Source organism: Petaurus breviceps, unplaced genomic scaffold (assembly GCF_028583685.1).
Source record: "Petaurus breviceps papuanus isolate PSGF00001 unplaced genomic scaffold, PetGlider_PUasm1.0 90731, whole genome shotgun sequence".
NCBI classification, from domain to species: Eukaryota; Metazoa; Chordata; class Mammalia; order Diprotodontia; family Petauridae; genus Petaurus; species Petaurus breviceps.
In genome coordinates, this window is record NW_027187325.1 from 9,710,963 (window position 1) to 9,732,347 (window position 21,385).

Here is a 21,385-nt window from a genome sequence, read left to right on the forward strand (position 1 = left end):
TGGGGTTAAGTAACTTGTTCAAGGTTACACGGCCAGGTGTTTGTGGGTGTGGTGCTAAGTATCTGAGCCCGGATTCGATCCCAGGTCATCCCGACTCTGGGGCCAGTGCTCTTACTCACTGCACCACCTGGCCACCCCTAAGCAATTGGGGTTAAGTAACTTGCCCAAGGTCACACGGCTAGTTTGTGTGTTTGTGTTTGTGTGTGTGTGTGTGTATGTGCTTGTTAAATGTCTGAGGCCAGATCCGAACTCAGGTCCTTCTGACTCCAGGGCTGGCGCTCTACTCACTGTGCCACCTAGCCACCCCCCAGTCTGGAATCTTTATAACAATCTAGAGGAGACGACGTCTCAACTAAAATTTGTATGTGGAAGTTAAATGTTTAAGGATTCTTTGCTCCTTGTCATGTGGAACTTCAAGCTGTTTTATCTGAAGGTTGCTGTGTTTCTTCTTCTGGTACTATATTTTGCTTTTCTTTTTTTCTGGGGGTAAAAAGGTAGGTGAAAGTCATCTTTTTTTTTAATATTTACTTTTAGTTTTCAACATTCATTTCCACAAGATTTTGACTTACAATTTTTCTCCCTGTCTTTCCCCTACCCCCCACACCCCAAAATAGCAAGCCTACTGAATACCCCTTCCCCCAATCTGTTCTCTCTCATATCCTCGCCCATCAGCCCCCTAACTTTCTAGTAGGGCAAAATGGATTTCTATACCCCAGTACTGTATATCTTATTTCCCAGTTTCATGTAAAAAAAACATTTTTTTAAACATTTGTTTTTTAAAACTTTGAGTTTCAGATTTTTTCCCTTTTTCCCTCCTCACCCGCCCCCACTAGGAAGATAAGCAATTGAATAGAGGTTGTATATATGTAGTTACCCAAATAATTTCCATAGTAGCTATACTGTGAAAGAAATAACTATTTCCCTCCGTTCTATCCCGCCCCTCACTTTTTCTATTTTCCACTTCAACCCTGTTCCTTTTCAAAAGAGTTTGCTTCTAACTACCCTCTCCCCAATCTGCCCTCCCTTCTATCATCCTCCCTCTTATCCCCTACCCCTCTATTTTCCTGGAGGGTAAGATACCCAATTGAGTGTGGATATTATTCCCTTCTTAAGCCAAATTCAATGAGAATAAGGTTGTCCCATTCCCTTTCAACTTCCTGCTCTTCCCCTCCACTGTAAGTTTTCTCTTGACTCTTTTATATGAGATAATTTGCCCTAATCTATCTCTCCTTTTCTCCTTCTCCCAATAAATTCCTCTCACCTTTTAATTTTATAAATATCATCCCTTCATATTCAACTCATTCTGTGCCCTCTATGTATGCATAAACATACATATGTCCACACACATATATATTTATATATACATACACCCTCTTACATATACATATATCTGTATACACACACACACACACACATATATTCCCTTCAACTATCCTCATACTGAGAAAATTCTTATGAATTACAATGATCATTTTTCCATGTTGGAATGCAAATAGTTCAACTTTAATAAGTTCCTTATGATTTCTTTTTCCTGTTTACCTTCTCATGCTTCTCTTGCTTCTTGTATTTGAATGTCAAATTTTCTGTTCAGCTCTGATTTTTTCATCAAGAATGCTTGAAAATCCTCTATTTATTTCATTGAATAACCATATTTTCCCCTTTGGCATTCTACTCAGTTTTTCTGGGTAGGTGATTCTTGGTTTGAGTCTTAGCTCCTTTGCCCTCCAGAATATCATATTCCAGGCCCTTCGATCCCTTAATGTAGAAGCTTCTAGGTCTTGTGTTATCCGGATTGTGTTTCCACAATACTCAAATTGTTTCTTCCTGACTGCTTGCAGTATTTTCTCCTTGACCTGGGAATACTGTAATTTGGCTATACTATTCCTAGGAGTTTTCTTTTTGGGATCTTTTTAAGAGGTGATCGGTGAATTCTTTCGATTTCTATTTTGCCCTCTGGTTCTAGAATATCAGGGCAATTTTGCTCGATAATTTCTTTTAAGATGGTGTCTAGGCTCTTTTTTCGATCATGGCTTTTAGGTAGTCCAATAATTACTAAATTATCTCTCCTGGATCTATTTTCCAGGTCAATGGTTTTTCCAATGAGATATTTCACATTGCCTTCTATTTTTTCATTTGTTTGGATCTATTTAATAGTATTTTGATTTCTCATAGTCACTAGCTTCCATTTGCTCCAATCTAATTCTGAAGGAATGATTCTCTTCAGCGAGTTTTTGAAATTCCTTTTCCACCTGGCAAATTCAGCTTTTTAAAAGCATTCTTCTCCTCACTGGGTTTTGGGGCCTCTTTTGCCACTTGAGTTAGTCTATTTTTTAAGGTGTTATTTTCTTCAGCATTTTTTGGGTCTCCTTTAGCAGGCTGTTGACTTGCTTTTCATGATTTTCTTGCATCATTCTCATTTCTCTTCCCAATTTTTCCTCCACTTTTCTTACTTGATTTTCAAAATCCTTCTTGAGCTCTTCCATGGCCTATAACTAATTCATATTTTTCTTGGAGGCTTTTGATGCAAGAGTTCTGACTTTGCTGTCTTCCTCCCACTCCATGCCTTGATCCTTTTTATCCCCAAAAAAGGACTGTATGGTCTGTTTATGCTTGTTCATATTGCTAGCCAATTACTTGATTTTTGAGCTCTTTGCCACAGTAAAATTCTGCTTCCAGAATGGAGAGAGCTTTGTCCCAAATTGCTGGGGTTTTCGCAGCTGCTGGAGCTATCAGGCCCCACCTCTCTTCAGCCCCCACAAGCTCTGGCACACTGGCCATCCATCCCAGGACCACCACCCAAGACTGCGATCCAGATCCAAGTACATCAAAGCAAGAGCTACCCTCTGAATGGTCACTTGGTCCCCCTACAATCTGCAGGCCAGGAGCTCCTGAGGCAGCCACGAGGCAAGCAGCTGCCACACCTCCACTGCTTCTCACCCCAGAGGCAGGGGCCAGACAGCACTCTTCCACCTCCCCCAGTTCCAACAGAGTTCCACACTGACCTTTTACTTTTCTCTTTGGCATTTATGGGTTAAGAAGTCTGGAAACCTCCAGAGCTACTGGTGATTCTCTCTTCTGCAGTCTGCTCTAGCCGCTGCTGGTCGGGGCTGCCGGGGGGCCAGAACCATGGCTCAGGGGGCACTGCAACTTGGCTCCCAGTTCAGTGCAACTGACCCTTCCTCTCCACCTGCCAGGCTTCCTTCAGCGGGAGATTTGTTTCTCTCTGTCACTCTGTGGGTTCTGTAGCTCTAAAGTTTGTTTAGTCATTTTTTTTACATGTATTGGAAGTGACTGGAGCAGGATCTCACACCAAGTTTGTGCTTCTACTCCGCCATCTTGGCTCCACCCCTCGAAAGTCATCTTTAAACCAAAGATCAGAGTACTGAAAATCTGAAGAAATGTGTTAAAAGAAAAAAAAAACAGACCTACAGGAGTTTCTGGAAACCTCAAAAGTCTCTATTTTCTACTATTAAATACTAGTGTTTTTTACCCCATGATACCTGAAGTATAGAAAAAAGGCCTCAAAAGGAAAAGAAGTTACAGCTTATGGTTTTTTTTAAATGGAAGCTCCAACTCAATGCAATCATCTCTCTCTCTGTCCTCTAGTCACATAATAAAGCCATTAAAATATTGAAGATACTTTACTTGAAAAAAACTTTTAAGAGTATTTTCTTATTAGAGGGAAAGCATATCAAAACAGAGGTTCATCCATCCCCGTTAGTAGTAAACCAAAGCTGAATGAAATCAGTTTATCCCTACTAAAGTTACCCTGAAATACACAAATATAAAAATACAAACAACTAAGTAGTTGAGTCTCAGAGACCTTACTTCTTTAGTCAATTATTTTTTAAATGAAAGTATCTGTTAAAGTTAAGATACAAAAAAATAAACATATATAAAAACAACTTCATTTAATTTTTCTAAATCAAATTTTATTTTTTATCATTAAAAGCACTATAAGTTTAACTGAATGTATCCTATACTTCAAGAGAGAGCTGAGGGGTCAATTATTTCCATTTTATATACAAAATAAAGTTAAAATTCATACCAGATGGGGAGATAAAAGGGAACTGTTGACTGTTTATACTTTAGCCAAAAGGCTGTCAATACTTTAATATTAATTTTATCTAACTGTATTTATGATATTTTGGGGCAGAGGGTTATTTTTTTCCTAATACATTTGCTGTGATTTCATTAAATCTGGATCAATCTGTCCCATAATAGTAAGGAAGAGGAGCTAAAGTAATCTATTAAATCCTTGCTAATAAGAAAAACTGACTTATACACTTACAGTAGTTGAAATGTTAATTCAGTTTCTTCAGGAAAGATTAGTCCTCATTCTTTACCTTGACAAAACAGCACAAACTGTACCTTCTCTCAATGAGACCTGAAAATTTAATTAAGGGAAATGTTTACTATAATATTTGATGGTTATTTCTTTAGTTATTGACTCAAAAATTCCAGTATCTTCAAACTAGAACAATTTAATCATTACTCCAACAAAACAGAGCTGTGCCAGGTTCTCCTCTACCATCCACCTCTACCCCAACTCTGGCTATAAAAGATGGTCCTAAGAAGCTTTCAAATTTTCTGTGATTTTAGTATATGGCTTTAAAATTTTACATATCCTCATATGGAAAATTAAATAAATCCTTCCATATTTGTTTCGTTCCTAGGTTTTCTCTGGCTTTTTCTAGGATTTAATTGGCTTTAAAAGTTTCTGCTTATAAGCTTCTCATAACTTACTAATTTTTGTTCTGAGTCTTAGAAATTGCTATTCTAATTGTTAACCTTGGCTAATTTTTCCACTAGCTAAGAAACTATGGGGTGTTTATCACCTTAAGGTTTCTCTAAATTTAACTGGCTGGGTAAGGGATAGGGGAGGTGAATTGCAAAAGCTAACTAAGTGTTCACATCACTGAAAATACTTGGGAAGTAAGACTATAGTATAATTGCTGCCTGTTAGGAAATTGTCAGCAGTTATTTTAACTACCTACCAAAGGTTTTGCTCTGACACTTAGAGATAAGAACAAGCTAAATATTTGTAAAAGTGTCATTTTCTCTATTCCTAAGTCATCATACAAGCTTTTCTAAAGCTATAATTTTAGTTATAGGTGAGCAAAAGAGGTTAGAAAACTATTTTGAAGCTTTGTGAATAGTTGCATATAGGAGAGATTTTTAGTGCTTAAATAAAATCTGTAAAAAACATATTATCCATATACAGAAATCCATCATGTAAAATTTTCACCTCCTACATGTCTTATTTAAGTTCTATGGCTTTGAAATTTTTCATTTCAAGTCTAAAATCATTTAACTTTCAGTAAAAGGAGGGCAAAAGATCTAAGTAAGCATATAAATTCTACATTCTAACAGATTAAAGCAAAAATGCAGTACTTGCTAAATTAAAGTAGGTTTCAAGACTTCTGATACTCTGTTGCAGGGGCTCTTAACCAGGAATCCATAATCTTAGTTGATTTTTTTTTTAATTTTGACAAGAGTATTTCAGTACCCTTGATTTCCTTTGTAATCCTATGAGGTTTACTTTATGCACTTAACAGTATACTGGGGAGGGATCCACAGATTTCACCAGAATGCCAACAGGATTCAGTATATAGAAAAAGTTAAGAAGCCCTACTCTACTGTGATCCCTAGAGAGAGATGCTACTTGTTGCTTGAGTAAAACAAAACTGCAAAATGTATGAAGAGGAAAAGAACTGTGAAGGAAAAAAAGCAAGGGCTAGGAGCACCGACAAAAATTCAAAAGAAAAGTAAAGTTAAGATTTAAAAGATAGGTTTATGAAAGAAAGATACAAAGGTCAGGCTTAAACCATTCTTTTAAAGATAAAAATGAAACATCCTCTGACCCTACTCTGCCCCCAACGATTATGACAAATTATAACTGGGTCTAATTCTGAAGATCACATCTCTTAGAAAGTAAACTTGCCTGCTTATTTGTAGTTAGGTGACAGTGATAAAGCACTGGCCTTAGAGTCAGGAAGATCTGTATCCATATCTAATCTCAGACATTTACTAGCTGTGTGACCTTGACCAAGTTACTTAACCTATGTTTGCCTCAGTTGCCTCAATTGTAATATGAGGATAATAACAGCACCTTCACCCTAGGTTGTTTTGAGGCTCAAATTAATTAATATTTATAAAGTGCTTAGCACAGTAAATACATAGTAGGCACTTAATAAATGATTATTCCTTCCTCCCCTTATCCAGATCTTTTTTTTATTTATAAAAGAGATTATGGAGTTGCAATTTATAATACACATCCTGGCTTTAACAACATAAACCTTGGAAAGGGAGATCTGACAGTTGAAATCTGGAAGTACCTTAAAATAGCTATTTTGATTTGGAGGAGGGGGAGGAGGAGGGGCATGTTTGGTCTGGACCAACGCTTCCAGTTGTGAAAGAAATTCTTTTTTTTTTTTTTAAAGCAATTGGGGTTAAGTAACTTGCTCAAGGTTACACGGCCAGGTGTTTCCGGGTGGGTGCTAAGTGTCTGAGCCCGGGATTCAATCCCCAGGTCATCCCGACGCCAGGGCTGGTGCTCTTACTCGCTGTGCTACCTGGCTGCCCCAAAAAAATTCCTATAAGGTAATTCCCTCTACCAATAAAGACAAGCAGCTATTCTGCTATTTAAACTATCAGACTTAATTTTTTTTAAAAATCATAGATTCAGAGATTCAAACGATCTTAAAGGACAGCTAGTCCATCTTCCTCATTAATTTTTACATAGGCTCTCTGCAGCCCAGAGGCGTTAAATGACAAAGATTGGAATTTGAATTCAAGACCTGACTCCAAAGCAGCTGCTTCCACTATTCTTGAAGAGCTATCTGGTAAAGGGGGGGGGTGGGGGGGAGGGCACTGCAGGGACCTAAATAAGAAAGGGGGAAGGAGAGATACAGGAGGATTGAGTTTAGTGATTTGTCCTGCCCAAAGAAGCTGGCTCTCTATTCCATTATCCAATGCTATTTCTACAGCTAAGATATCTTAAGAGCTGACATACTATTAAGAATTTTTTTTATAAAAATTTTATTTGTATGGGGTGGCTAGTTGGCACAGTGAGTAGAGCACTGGCCCTGGAGTCAGGAGGACCTGCATTCAAATCCGGTCTCGGACACTTAACACCTACTAGCCCTCTGAACTTGGGCAAGCCACTTAACCCCAACTGCCTTGCCCTCCCTCCTCCAAAAAAAAAAGCAAAAAAATAATTTTATTTGTAATAATCTAGTCATTACTCAATGGGTAAGTAATCAAAGGATATGAACAGGTGGTTCTCAAGTGAAGAAACATAAGTTATCAACAACCATATGAAAAAATGCTGCAAGTCACTAACAATGGTAAAAAAAAAAATCTCTTACATGCTTATTACTATGTGCCAGGCACCATTCTGAGCACTGGAAATACAAGCACAAACAAAACGAGCAGTTCCTTTCCTCAAGGAGTTTACGTTCTATAATAAAGAGATTCAACAAAGAGAGGGAAGGGCATTTTGTAGTACTGTTTTTATTACTGTCCTCAGAGGAACATAAGCAATGAAGACAGGCAACAAGTTAAGTGGTGGGTCTGGATCTAGGCAACATCTGGTGAACACTCAGCAACCAAAAGCCTAGGGATCCAGAGACAGATGCTTAGTGTGCCACATCAAAGGCAGAGGCTGGAGTGTAGGAGCGTGGTTCAATGAAGATACAAATTTAAGACAATTATGAGATTCTACCTCACACCTATCACATGGGCAAAGAAGACAAAAGAAGAAAATTGTTGGATAGGCTGAATACACTAATGTGCAGTTGGCAGAACTATGAATTGGTCCAACAATTCCAGAAAACAATCTGGATTACCAAATCACCAGACTGTATATACCCTGAGACCCAGCTATACTCTTGCACTAAGTAGATACACCAAAGAGTTAAAGATAGAGGAAAAGAACCTGTGTACATAAAAACTTTTACAACAGTTCCTTTCGTTGTAGCAAAGAACTAGAAATAAAATGGTATCCATCAATATGGGGGCACAGTGAGTTGGGCCTTGAATCTGGGAGATCTGAGTTCAAATGAAGCCTTAGATACTTATTAGCTGAACACTCTGGCCCTGGTGACCCTAGGCAAGTCATTTAAAATTTGTGTCTCATTTTCCTCACTTTTAAAACGGGGATAACAACACCTACCTGGCACTACTGTTATGAGGGTCAAAAGAAATGATATTCGTAAAGGTGCTTAGCACAATACTTGGCACTTAAATGTCTGTTTCCTTCCTTTTTTTCCTCCTTCTATCAAGTGAGCAATAGTTGAACACACTGTAACATATGGATTAATGAAATATTATCACTGTAATAAGCGGTGCTGCATGCCAGGCCTGACTCAGGCCAGTCTGGTACTTCAGGTTCAGAACTGTAATGAAATGAAACACTCATAAACTAATAGCAAAAGGAAGGTTCACTTAACCACAGCAAGGATTTGGTTGGGTCCAATTTCCTTGCATTTGTGTTAGCCATTGAGGCCAGTTGGTACTCTGAGAAAAGGACAACTTTATCCTTTCTCTTTTATCCTTTATCCTTGTGGTCTGGTCTTTATATTTCCCACCAGGAAGCTATGTCAATGGCCAGAAGCCTTAGTTTACTGAGCCAATGAAGCCTTGAGGACAGCGTTCCATACCTTTAAAGGAGAAACTAGCCTAGCCTACCTAGCAGACACATTCCTACCACACCAGAGAAGACTTTTATGAACTAGTGCAGAATGACAGAAGCTGAACCAGGAGAACAATTTCCACAATAACCAAAATAATATAATGGAAAACAAGTCTGGAAATCTTCAGAACTGTGATTAAAGCAAAGATCAATAATGACTTCATGCCTTCCATCTCCTGTCAGAGAAAGGCCCACAGTGAGATATGTATTTTCAGACAGACCCAATACATGAATTTCTTTTGACTACACTTCTTTGTTACAAGGGAAGATTTCTATTGCAGGGCAGGTGTGAGTTAGTAGAGAGAAAGGAAGAAACAAAGAGGAAAAAAAAGGAAAGGAACAAAGGAAGGAGACATTTTAAAAACAGAACAAAACATGAAGTAGGACAACCAAATAGGACGATTTTTTCAATGCTATGTTAAATTCAATATACACTTTTTAAAAATACTTAAGGGAAGTTTGTGGTTTAATTTACAATCCTTTTTTTTTTTTCAGACCAATTGGGGTTACGTGACTTGCCCAAGGTCACATGGCTAGTTTTTGTGTTGTGTCTAATGCTGGATTTGAACTCAGGTCCTCCTGACTCCAGGGCCAGTACTCTAATCATTGAGCCGCCTAGCCACCCCTTTACAATCCTTTTTTATTCTTTTTGTACATGAAAAAAAGTTCATGTTTGCTGATTATTGTCAAATTCACAATAAAAAAAAATTTTAATAATAAACATGAGGAATAGAACTAAGAGGAGTCACAAAAAGATTTACTTGGCTCTTATTCACAAGATATACTCAAATTTCTTCTACCTCTTATCTAGATTCTTCAAGACTTTCAAATACCTTTTAAAATAATAAAGAATTTGACAACTGCAGGTACCAATTTACTAGCAAAGCTAACAATTTTTTGTTAGGCAAATATAAAGACTTCAGCCTGGTGAATTTTTCCAAAGACAACTTTCTAACTAAAACATTTTAAAGGATTTTCACATAACTCTTAATTATAAGATTAAGATCATGGAAATATCCAACTGCAAACTAAGCAAAAAGGACTTGACTCAAACTAGAACATTTCTTGGTCAAGAAAGTTATGTAACCTGGTTTACCATGTGATATCCAAGAACTGTGCATTCATTTATAGCCTCATCCCAAACATAACAGTCAGGAGCTAAAAGAGTTTAACTTTAAATTCTGATATCCTTAGTACCAAGTTGACAAAAGCTTGGCTACTGACTATCATTAAATCAAATTTTGGAATCGATGTCCATAAAAGCTTTTTTTTTAGCAATCGGGGTTAAGTAACTTGCTCAAGGTTACAAGGCCAGTTATTTCTGGGTGTGGTGCTGAGTGTCTGAGCCCGGGTTCGATCTGAGTGTTCGATCTCCAGGTCTTCCCAACACTGGAGCCAGTGCTCTTACTTGCTGAGCCACCTGGATGCCCCTAAGCAATTGGGGTTAAGTAACTTGCTCAAGGTTACACGGCCAGGTGTTTCTGGGTGGGTGCTAAGTGTCTGAGCCTGGGATTCGATCTCCAGGTCAATCCTGACACTGGAGCTGGTGCTCTTACTCGCTGTGCTACCTGGCTGCCCCCATAAAAGCTTTAAACTTTTCTGTTAAGGCTCCTTTTTTTAAGTCCTCTATAAGGTTGTCCTTATTGCTTAACAAAAAATGACTAAACTAAGTAGTTATACCGCTCATCACAAACTTCTCTCTAAACAATATTCTTTATCAGATGGGATTTCATCATGTTGCCTGTAGTTCCTGTAATGAGAGATCACAATTCTTCTAAGCCTAAGTAAACAGATCCATCAACAAGCACTTATTAAGTGCCTACTATTTGCAATGTGCTAGACCCTAGGGATACTAATACAAATATTAAATAGTCCCTTGCCCCCAAGGAGTTTACATTCTATTAGCAAAGATTAAAAAGCACACACACAAGTAAATTAAAAAGATATATAAGGTAAGGGAAGGGGTAGGAGAGAAAAAAGAGACGGTCTCATGTAAAAGTGGTCTGACTTGAGATAAGAAGAAAACTAGGAATTCTTGAAGGTAGAGGTAAGGAGGAAGTACATTCCAGACATCAGTGACAGTTTGTGGAAGGACAATGAGATGAAAGCAGTGTCTTATGTGAAGAGAAGGAAAGCCAATTTGGCTGAACTGAAGCATTTGTGAAAAGGCATAATGTGTAATTGGCCTGGCCAAGTTAAGTTAGAGGCAAGCTGTAAAGGGCTTTAAATGCCAAACACAGGAGTCTGTATTTGATCCTAAAAGCCAAAGGTGAACCACTAGAATTTATTAAGCAGCATACTGACATGGTCAGACCTGCGCTTTGGGAACATATCACCTTGGTTGTCCAGAGGAAGATGAATTGGAGAGGAGAAGGGATTGAGGGAGAAAGGCCAATTTTAGAAGCTATTGCCAGTGTAGGTAAAAAAGTGATGAGGACCTGAACCAGGGTCAGTAGAGAAGAGATGATGGGATGGATGTCAGAGATGCTATGGGGGTGACAGAAACAAGATTAGGAGACTAACTGATTAGTTAGATATGGCAGATGAGGGAAGAGGGTAAGAGAGAATGGGGAGTCGAGGGTTACTCTGAAGTTGCAAACCTGTGTGACCAGAAAGACAGAAATGTTTCTGACAGAAAATGGATGTTTCATGAGTTGCTATGGCCAAAACATTCATCTGGTGACTCATTCAATATTTTATATCTTTACATTTCAGATTTCTTAAAATGCTTTAGACTTCCAACTCAATTCAAAATGTCATCTCCACTAAGTCTTACTCTGATGCTTCACTATCATATGAACAAAATGCAAGAATCTGGCAGTCTATCACACTTTAAAGGCTTCAAATATAGTCCCTACAGTAGACTCTATTTTCCAAGGACTTGCCTAGCTAAGAATGGGAAGGATCAACCCTAAAAGGCTAGCTACTTGGTGGTTATGGCAACCCACAAAACAAAAATACAAAATGGCCCACAGGCCTGTGCCAACCCCTTCCACCTCATTTCATGAAGTGCCTACTTAGCAATTCTTTTCAAAAAACCTTCAAGAATATCTATATTTGTATTCTTGATATGGTTTTGAGAAGGGAGCATCTAGGCTTTTACAATGATACAGTAAACTACATCTTTATAATGGCAAACTGACTGAAAGATACTGAGAACACAAGATCCCACTGTTTCCTAATTATAGAAAAGGATTTGATTTAGTAGAGAAAATGCCACCTTTATTATTTCATTCAACAAGCATTTATATGATATCTATATTTTGTGCCAAGTATTGTGTTAGGCCATGGATATACAAAATAAAAGCCAAATGTCTCTGTCTTCAAGGAATTTGGGAGAGGGGAGAGGAAAGAGGCAAGAGGTACATGCAACTTACGCACAGAAAAATAACTAAATACATAATGCATACTAAATAAATATATGAAGTTATTTCAAAGAAAAAAGGGAGAACATTAGTAACTCAGGGGAAGGAGGTAAATAAGAATAGACTTCTTACAGAAAGCAGAACTTAAGCTGAGTGCTGAAGAAATGTGAAAATGATTTTACACAACAGAAATAAGAAGGGAATGCATTCTAGACATGGGAGACAGCCAACATAGAGAAATAATGTTATATATTAGCCAAGTTTGACTGGAATGCATGAAGGAGAATAACAGACAGTAAACCTACAAGTACAGGTTAGAGTCAGAATATAAAGTGCTTTAAAAGCTAGGGAATTTTCATTTTATCCTAGAGGCAATAGGAAGCCACTGGAACTTCTAGAGCAGGGAAGTGATATGGTCAGATGATGCTTTAGTAGAATCACCTCGTGGGCTTGTATTGATGAAAAACAGAAATCTTAGGCAAGGAAAATATTTATGGCGTTAATGGTGAAAGGTGATAAGGACCTGAACCATGGTGGCAGTATGAGAAGACAGATGGGGAAAGATACAAGAGATGTCCTCGAGGTAGAACTGCTAATACTTCAGGATTAAGGGATAAGGTAGAGTTAAAGGTAACTGAGGTTGCAAAAGAGGATAAATGAAAGGATGATGAATTTCAACAAAAAGAGAGGAGGTGGGGGGCAGATAATCTATCCTGACATTCTGCTATGAACAAGCTGACATACAGAAAGGACATCCAGGTGGAAATGTACAACTAGCAACTGGTGATGAACTTACTTCAAGAGAAGAAGTAAGAGGGCTGATCTATAGATCCGAATTCATTTGTATTGAGATGGGGGGGAGGGGGGGAGAAGGTGGGGACAGAGACACATGAAAAGGAGGACCTGTGTCGTGAACATCCAGAGATGAATCAGTGTCTATGAAGAAGTGTTCAACAATGTCAAATGATACAGAGAAGTCAAAAGGATAAGGAAGAAGGGGCTCTCAGATTGGACAGTAAGAGCTCCTTGATGATCTTGGAGAGGGGAAGTTCCAGCTGAATGAGATGAAGCAAGAAGTTAGCTTTTGCCTTATCTTGTCGGACCCAGATCTCCATGCCACTTCCCTCACTGTGCCCCCCTCAATTCCCACCTTCACCCCCAAAGCCACAGCAACTTTTTTCTATGTGTTTTCTTCTCCCACTGGAATATAAACACCTTGAGGCAGGCATTGTCTTGTTAATTTGTATTTGTACCCATGTACCTATTAGTAGCACAGTGCCTGGCACTTAATAAGTAGATAAAGCCATAAATGCTTTATTTATAACAGCTGAAAAAGCTACCACACAAAAAAATTATGTAGATTCAAATGAAGAAATACATCAGTGTACTTATTTAATCATGATACTCATTTTTCAATCCCATCCACCAACTATGAAGAAGTTTTTGTTGAAATTTGGGTAGTCAATTTTCATTCTGCCAGATGTCAATCAGTTGTTTCTGTAAACTAATCAGCATTATATTTTTAACAAGTTAATTAACCCACTGAAATTCTTCTTTTGGAAAATTAATTTTAAACAGGTTAAAAAATTGTGTTTCCAAGTTAAGTGTGAGGATATGAAGGTTTTTACAGATGACACATATTTTTGGCAACAAAAACTTAAATGCTTTGCTAATCCTGGTGGCTTCATTCTATCACTACCTAATATCTCAAGGCACAACATATTTACATTTAAGATGAGGTACATCATTAATAATAGTGGGTATGAATAAATATTTCAAATAATCTTAATAATTTCAAATTGTCAGGTCTAATTAGTCATTGTTTTTACCTGTAACATGACTAACAAAAAGTGTCAGCTGTGACACTTGTTCAAGTTCCTTCAAAGTATTAGTATCATAATCCATTCAGTTTCTTTGCCAGAAACTTTTTTAGCTATTGTGTATTTTGTTCAGAGTTAATTTAGCTAAAATTAGATCGTATAATCCAAAAACCCACTTAGCCAGACACATATAAACTGTAATATGCACAACACACTGAAAGCAAATAAATGACTCGACTCTTCTACACTGTGGAACTCTCAGCCTTTCCTCAGGACACCCTGAAAACCATACATGAAACCAAACTAACTACCTGACTCACTCTGGGAGCCTAAATTTTGATCTGCAGATTAAATACTAGTCAAAATAAATTTCTTATTTTTTAAATAAACAGTAAAATAAATATAAATAGAAGTTCTCATTTTTATTCTTGCATGCCAACAGAATATTTTATGTGCCTCCTAGCATGTCTATACACAACATGAAGATCAATGCTGTTGCTAATCTCTAAAAACCTAGGACAAATTCACTGAGAACTGTGTAAATTCATTTTTGGTGATATTTACCTTTTGAATAAAATAACTCACTCTGGCATACTGCTTCACATTTTACAAAGCTTTCCTCAAGACAACCCTATAAAGTATTATTCCCATTTTACAGAAGGGGGATTTAAGCCTCAGAAAGGTTAAGTGACTCACCTATGACCATACAGTTAATAGATTATAGGGTTTAGAAATAAAAGGTAATTTAAAAGCTTATCTAGTCCAATCCTCTGAATTTCACAGATAAGGAAATTGTGACCCATAAAGGTCAACTGATTTGTCCCAAGCAGAACAGCCTAAATTCAAATTGAGATTCCGACTCCAAATTCAGTGTTCTTTGCACTGTTATGCTTGCAATGCGAAAACTGGAAAAAGGATGGCAAGTTCCATATGGTCCTCACATGCTCTGTCAATGCCAGACAGAATGATGAAAAGAGACAGAATAGGCTAAGACTTTGTTCTTGATGGTACTCAAAAGACCCCTGTATCATTTGCAATTTCTTTCAATAATCATATTCCCCGAGGAACAATCCAAATCTATACCTATTGCTGGTCTGTGAGTCCAGGTAGGTGGAGGAGAGAAAGAAGGTGGGCTCTTCTGATGACCCGGGAGCCTCGAAGGGCTATATCAGCTCCTCTGGAAGGGGAAGGAGGGTGTTCTTGATTCCTAGGAACTCGGGCAATGGATAATTCACTTTACATTTGGAGGGTTTTTTATCAGGTTAAATAAAACCTGTCCTATAGTCAATGCCTTATCAGTCGAAGTTCTTGCAGGAGATCAGAGGGCCTTTTTAAAAAAGCAAAATAAATCATGTTTATAGGACTTTATCTAAATTGGCAATAAGCCAAAGAGATTTTTGCAAGTACATTAATAAGTACATTAAAATGGTACTAGGATATACCATGTTGGGAATCTAGTGACACGTGCATTTTAATGCTGCCTCTCCAAATTAAAATAATCACTTCTTAATCTAATTATTTGTAAGGCATATCTTTAATCAGATTTCATTAAAGCACAGCAAACCTGCAATGGTAATCACAACGGGAACTAAATAAAACCAGTCATTTTATTTATTCAAATATTTTCCCCACTTACATTTCAGCTTTCTCTTTGCATCTCCTTCAAGTAGGCTGTCACTATCTGGCAAATAGAAAATTTGAATTAACTCAGTTTCCTCAGTGACCTTCATTAAAATAACTGGTATATTTCTTATAATCTGAGGTTAATTATTTATTCATCAGTTTCTTCACCTGTAAAATGAAGGTTTAAAAGGATAATCTCTAATTCTTATAATTCTAGGTGATCAATAAAGTTCTTTGTGAACACAGAATCTTTCAAAATAGGCTAGGCTGTGCTGTCAGAGGACATCTAGTTCAACTTGTACCTAAACAAGAAACCAACAAAGGGCCATTGGCATTTACTTGAAAACCTCTAATAAGGGAGAACAATTACCTCTTGAAGCAGTTGCTTCCACTACATCATCCACCCAATGTCTGTAGGTCTTCCCTCGAATCCCAAGCAGAACAAGACCAATCCTTTCACCATAGCATAGCCTCCTAAATCCTTTAAAGTGCCTACCATGTCCCTGCTAAGTCTTCTCTCTAACATACTAAATATGCCCAGTTCTTTCCACCAATTCTCACATAGTTTAATTACAGGTTTTAACTATCCTGGCTGTCCTCCTCTGGACATTCTCCACCTTATTAATGTCCTTTCTAAATGTAGAAACCGAAATTGAATACAATATTCCAGATATGACCTAAACAGGACAAAGTACAGAGTTATATCAAACAAGTATTTATGAAGCACCTGCTCTGCATCTCAAAGAGTTCACATTTTTTTAGAGAAGATACCAAGTAGGAGGTGACTATGTCACCTCTCTAATCTACAACACTATGCCTCTCTCACTACAAGCCAAGAATGAATTCACTTTCTTGGCTGCCAACTGACATCTATGATTCCTTACTGTGTGTTTGAGGAGCTGATTTCACAAAAGCATAAGATTTTATATTCACTCCTATTAAATTTCATTTTATTAGACTCAGTACAAGAACATTATAGCTTTTAGAAACACTCTGGGTTTCTGTCATTCAAGGAGTTGAGCATCTTATTTAGCTTTGTGACATCTAGAAATTTGATAAATATATTATCTATACTTTTTCCAGGTCATTGATAAAAATAATAGACTGCAGATAGGTCAAACAAAGATCCCCTTCCAAAATGACACTGAACCATTACTGACTACTCTTTGCATCCATTCATTCTACCAGTTCAGAAGTCAGTTAACTAAACTATTTTCTATCCCTCAAACAATCATTGAATCGTGAATTTAAAGCTGGAAGGGACCTCAAAGGCTAGTATCTAGTCCAACTCCCTCATCTCAGAGATGAAGAAACTTCGACCCAGGAAAGTTAAGTGACAAAGCTGGGGTCTGAACACAGGGTCTGAATCCAGAGCCAGTTGTTCTTTAAAATCTTCACCACAGAAAAAGTACACAAGAGTCTGTCTAATGTTCTGCTAAAATCTAGGTAAACTATGTAACAACCGTTAGTAATAGCTAAAATTGATATAATGCTTTAAGGTTTGCCAAGCACTCTACAAGTATCCTGCTTTATTCCTGCAATAACCCTGAGAAATAGTTGTTATTACTAACCACGTTACAGATGAGAAAACTGAGCCTAAGAGAAGTTAAGTGACTTGCCCTGCGTCACACAGGTAGTGTCTTCCCCATGCCAGGTCCAGCATTATATCCACTGTGACATCTAACTGCCTTCTACAGAAGTCCCCGATCTATCAGTTAGTAACTGTTAAATAGGGAAATAAGGTTAGACTGGTATGATCGTCCATGAAAGCAGCCCTGGCTGTGAATAAAAGGCCTGGATTCTAATCCTGATTCTCCTTTCTTCCTTTTCAACCTCTGGCAAATCATTTCACTCCTGTGGTTCTCAGTTTCATCTGGCACATAAGGAGGTTGGATTAAAACGCCTCATAGGTCCTTTCAAGCTCCACAGCTATGATCTAATCTTGAGGAAGCCATGCTGATTTTTTGCAATAACTGTTTTCTTTTCTAGATGCTCACTAACCAACCCAAATTATATGTTCAAGAATTTTGCTGGCAATCAAAGTTAAGCATACTGGCCAATAGTTTATAGATCCTTTATAATCGAGTCTAAAACTCCTGTTTTTCTGAAATTAGACAAGCCAACATCTCACTTCACCATTGCTTTTTGCTCAAGCAAATGCATGAAAATAATAGTTCTATTTCCCATAGAAATAATTCTCAAAATACTTTCTTCTGAGCTTCTTGCGTGAATACAAAAATGTGAGATAAACTGCCCCAGTCAAGTACAATTTAATTTAGATAAGGATAGGGAAACAGAATAAGCATTTATGTAGCATCTACTATATGCCAGACACTGGGCTTTGGAAATACCTCATTTGATCATCACAACAACTCAGGGAGCTAAGTGCTATTATTATCCTTTACAGATGAAGAAAATGAGGAAAAAAGAAATTAAGTGACTTGCCTACAATTACACAGCTGATAAATGCCAAAGGCTACATCTGAATTCAGGTCTTCCTGATTCCAGGCCCAGAGCTCTATTTTACTGCACCAACCAACTGCCTTCGATATAAGAAATCACTAATGTCAATGCATTTCAAAATGTTAATTACCCCTCCACCATTGGCTGTTTTGCAAACATTTTTCCACACTTTCAGGATAAGATATGTATGCTTTTACCTTCATACTTAACAAAATGAATTTAGAAAGAAAGGTTATTTCTCCTATGGAATATGAAAGGTTTTTCACAAGAAGTGTAGTTTAGAAATTGATTTGAGAACTTTAGAAAAATCTAGACATTTAAATAAAAGTCAGTACTAAAAGACAGAGGTTTTTTTCCACTTTGTCCCCCTGCCCCAAAAGGAAAAAAAAACTGCACCCAACACATCCTACCAGGAACAAAGGGCAGTTGGGAAAGGAAGAACTTCAAAGGAGTAAGAAAAGTTTACTTCAGGACCAAAATTGGCAGCAATCCTCCTTATCCCATCCCCAAAATTCATCACCTGCATACTGACGCACAAAATTCCTTTAAGGGAATTCCACAATTAAATAAAAAACGTAAGACACAAATGTTGGTTGAGGTAACACACTAAAAACCCTCATCTCCACTAAAAGTATAATCAATCAGCAACAAATTACTGACATCTGATTTTTTTCATGCCTTGTACAACAAGAATAATAATACTTTTAGTAACTACTATACAGGATTATGAGTAAAAGCCATTAAAAACTGTAAAGGCATACAAACATGAGTTGTTTGTTCATTATGACATAAATCTAGGAATATGTTGTTGGGTACACCACAAAAATTTTGAATTTATTTGTGGCTTCAGGGATAGGTACAGGCACAGTATAGAGGTACTTAGGATAAATGTTCTACAACTTCTATGACAGAACCAAGAGAGGTAAATTATAAAACTGAACCCCTTTACTCTAACCTCCCCCCCTTTTATAACCCCAGTTAAATTTGCAAAGACTTAGGAACAAATGCAACTAATTTAGGGAAAATACTATAATGATTAAATATCAAAGCTCCTGAAACAGTAGGGGTTAGTTACCAAATGGGGAGAAAGGCCCAACAAAGGAAGACTAAGTAAATTTAATGCACTCCCAATTTGGCTGAAAATGGGCCTGGTTTACCTTCCACAGACAAGGAAGGAAAAGAGGCACTACGGTAGTTTCCAATAGCTTTTAAGAGGAAAAAAGGAGGGGCGGCTAGGTGGCGCAGTGAATAAAGTGCTGGCCCTGGAGTTGGGAGGACCCGAGTTCGGTTCCCTGCCTGAAACACATAACACCCACACAAAAATACTAGCCCTGTAACCTTGGGCAAGTTACTTAACCCCAATTGCCCTCCAAAAGGCAAAAAAAAAAGAGAGGAAAGAAGGAGAAAGACTAGTGAGGTAAGAATTTACTGATACAAGATAAAAGGTCAAAAAGAAGAGAAGTTTTTGTTCCCCAAGAGGGAAGTATGCCACTTTGCCAACTACTAGTTTTCAAATAACACTGAAGATTAACAGTCAGTTAAAACCCCTTCAAGTAAATCCTTTTGTTATTATTCTTTTTACAAATTTGTTTAGAGGGTTGGAAACCCTAAATATCTAAGTCTAGTGATCCCATAAATATTAAAATTAAGCTCAATTTTTAAACCTCCAAAGCTCCTGTATGTCTGGCTAAATATTTAACTGAATCATTTTAGCATCTGGTGCTAGAATCCATAAATAAAAAATGCTAAGCTGCAAAGTACATACATTAAAAAAGCACCAGCACAGTCAAAATTCCAGCTCTGCTTTAATTCCTTACTATAACCTTACAAATAATGAAAACATATAAAAGTCAGGGCAAAAAGAAAGAAGGAAGAGGTATAAAAAATGTCTGGGTTAAACAAAAAATAACCCATGCTTCAAGGATCTACTCAGGACTAAATTTTCCTTCAACTCTGCAGTGCTCATTTAAGGGTATCATCTTTGGATGTACACTATACTCTATTGAGGGCAGCTAGGTGGTGCAGCGGATAAAGCCCTGGGTCTGGAGTCAGGAAGACCTGAGTTCAATCCAGCCTCAGACATTTACCAGCCATGTGACACTGGGCAAGTCACTTATCCCTGTTTGCCTCAGTTTTCCAATTTGTGAAAACAATCAAGAGAAGAAAATGACAAACTATTCCATTTACTTTGCCAAGAAAGTCCCAAATGGGGTCACAAAGAGTCAGATACAACTGAAATGACCAAGAAACAAAAATACTCTGTTGAGAATGTAAGGAAACAACAGCTAAATATATCCATCAGGATATAAGGAGAAATGTGATAAGGAAAACATTATAGAAAAGAGAATTTAGAATCATAGAACCTGAATATGAATTTCAACTGTGTTATTTACACCTGGGTCATCTTGCGCAATTCACTCTCTCTGGACTTCCGTTTTTTCACATGTAAAACTGAGGGCAGTGGAGGGAAGGTTATGGGAAGTGGAAAAAGCACTGCCTATGTATGAGTCAGAGGCCCTGGATTCAGAAAGTCTCAAAGATGCTGCTTACTCACTATGTGACCTTGGGCAAGTAACAATCTCCAAAGCCATGTACAAAATAAGGCGGACTGCTCTACATAGTCTATGGGATCCTTTCCAACTCCATCTATGATGCTATTAAGAGGAGTCGATGGGTTAGGCTAAATGATTCCTAAAGTTCCTTCCATCTCTGTCCTTTTACCCTAAATATTATAAAAACGTTGAATTTTTAAAACTATGTAATGTGCTAATCAGTCTAAAAGAAGAGTTCCTCTGTGTCCCCTTCTCTCCAATAACATGGGCACCACTCTAGTTTATGCCCTCATCATCTCCCTCCCTGCCCTGCCTCATCTCTCCTTCCTCCAATCTATCCTCCCACACAAGTTTCCAAATTCATTTTCTGGAGGCCATGTCATTGCCCCCAATAAACTCCATTGGCTCCTGGCTACCTCTACAAGCAAATATGAACTCCTCTGTTTAACATTGAAAGCTTTTCATAACGTGGCCTTTTCCTATCTTTCCAGTGTTACACATTACTCCCTCCTTGCTGCTCCTCACATTCTATCTCCTACCTGCACTGGCTATCCCCCATGCCTGGAATACTCTGTGCCCTTCAAGATCAGAGGAAGCCCCATCTTCTGCAAAAGTACATTTCCAATCCCCCTAACTGCTTGTGTCTTCCCCTCTAAAGTTTATCTTTTATCCACTTTGTATGTTTATACATATGTGTGTATGTACATGTTTTTGCCTCCATTTGAATTTAAGTTCCTTGAGAGTAGGCATTATTTTTGCTTTTTCTTTATATATAATGTTAGTGCAGTACCCAGCACACAGCAAGGGCTTAATAAATGCCTGTTAATTTGATTGGTCCTGGTCTGATTTAAATATGCTTGATGGAAA

General features: G+C 37.7%; 1 protein-coding gene across 6 annotated transcripts in view; it reads right to left on the minus strand.

The window, feature by feature from the left end:
- RALB (RAS like proto-oncogene B) overlaps positions 1–21,385 on the minus strand; it is a 103,579-nt gene that overhangs the window by 27,061 nt on the left and 55,133 nt on the right. For 3 of the 6 annotated variants that reach the window (XM_069066907.1, XM_069066906.1, XM_069066908.1), the window contains exon 2: positions 4,292–4,387. The exons of the other annotated variants lie outside the window; for them this stretch is intronic. The gene's annotated coding sequence lies outside the window, so the exon portion shown is untranslated. The remainder of the gene's footprint in view (positions 1–4,291; positions 4,388–21,385) is intronic. 6 annotated transcript variants of the gene reach the window in all.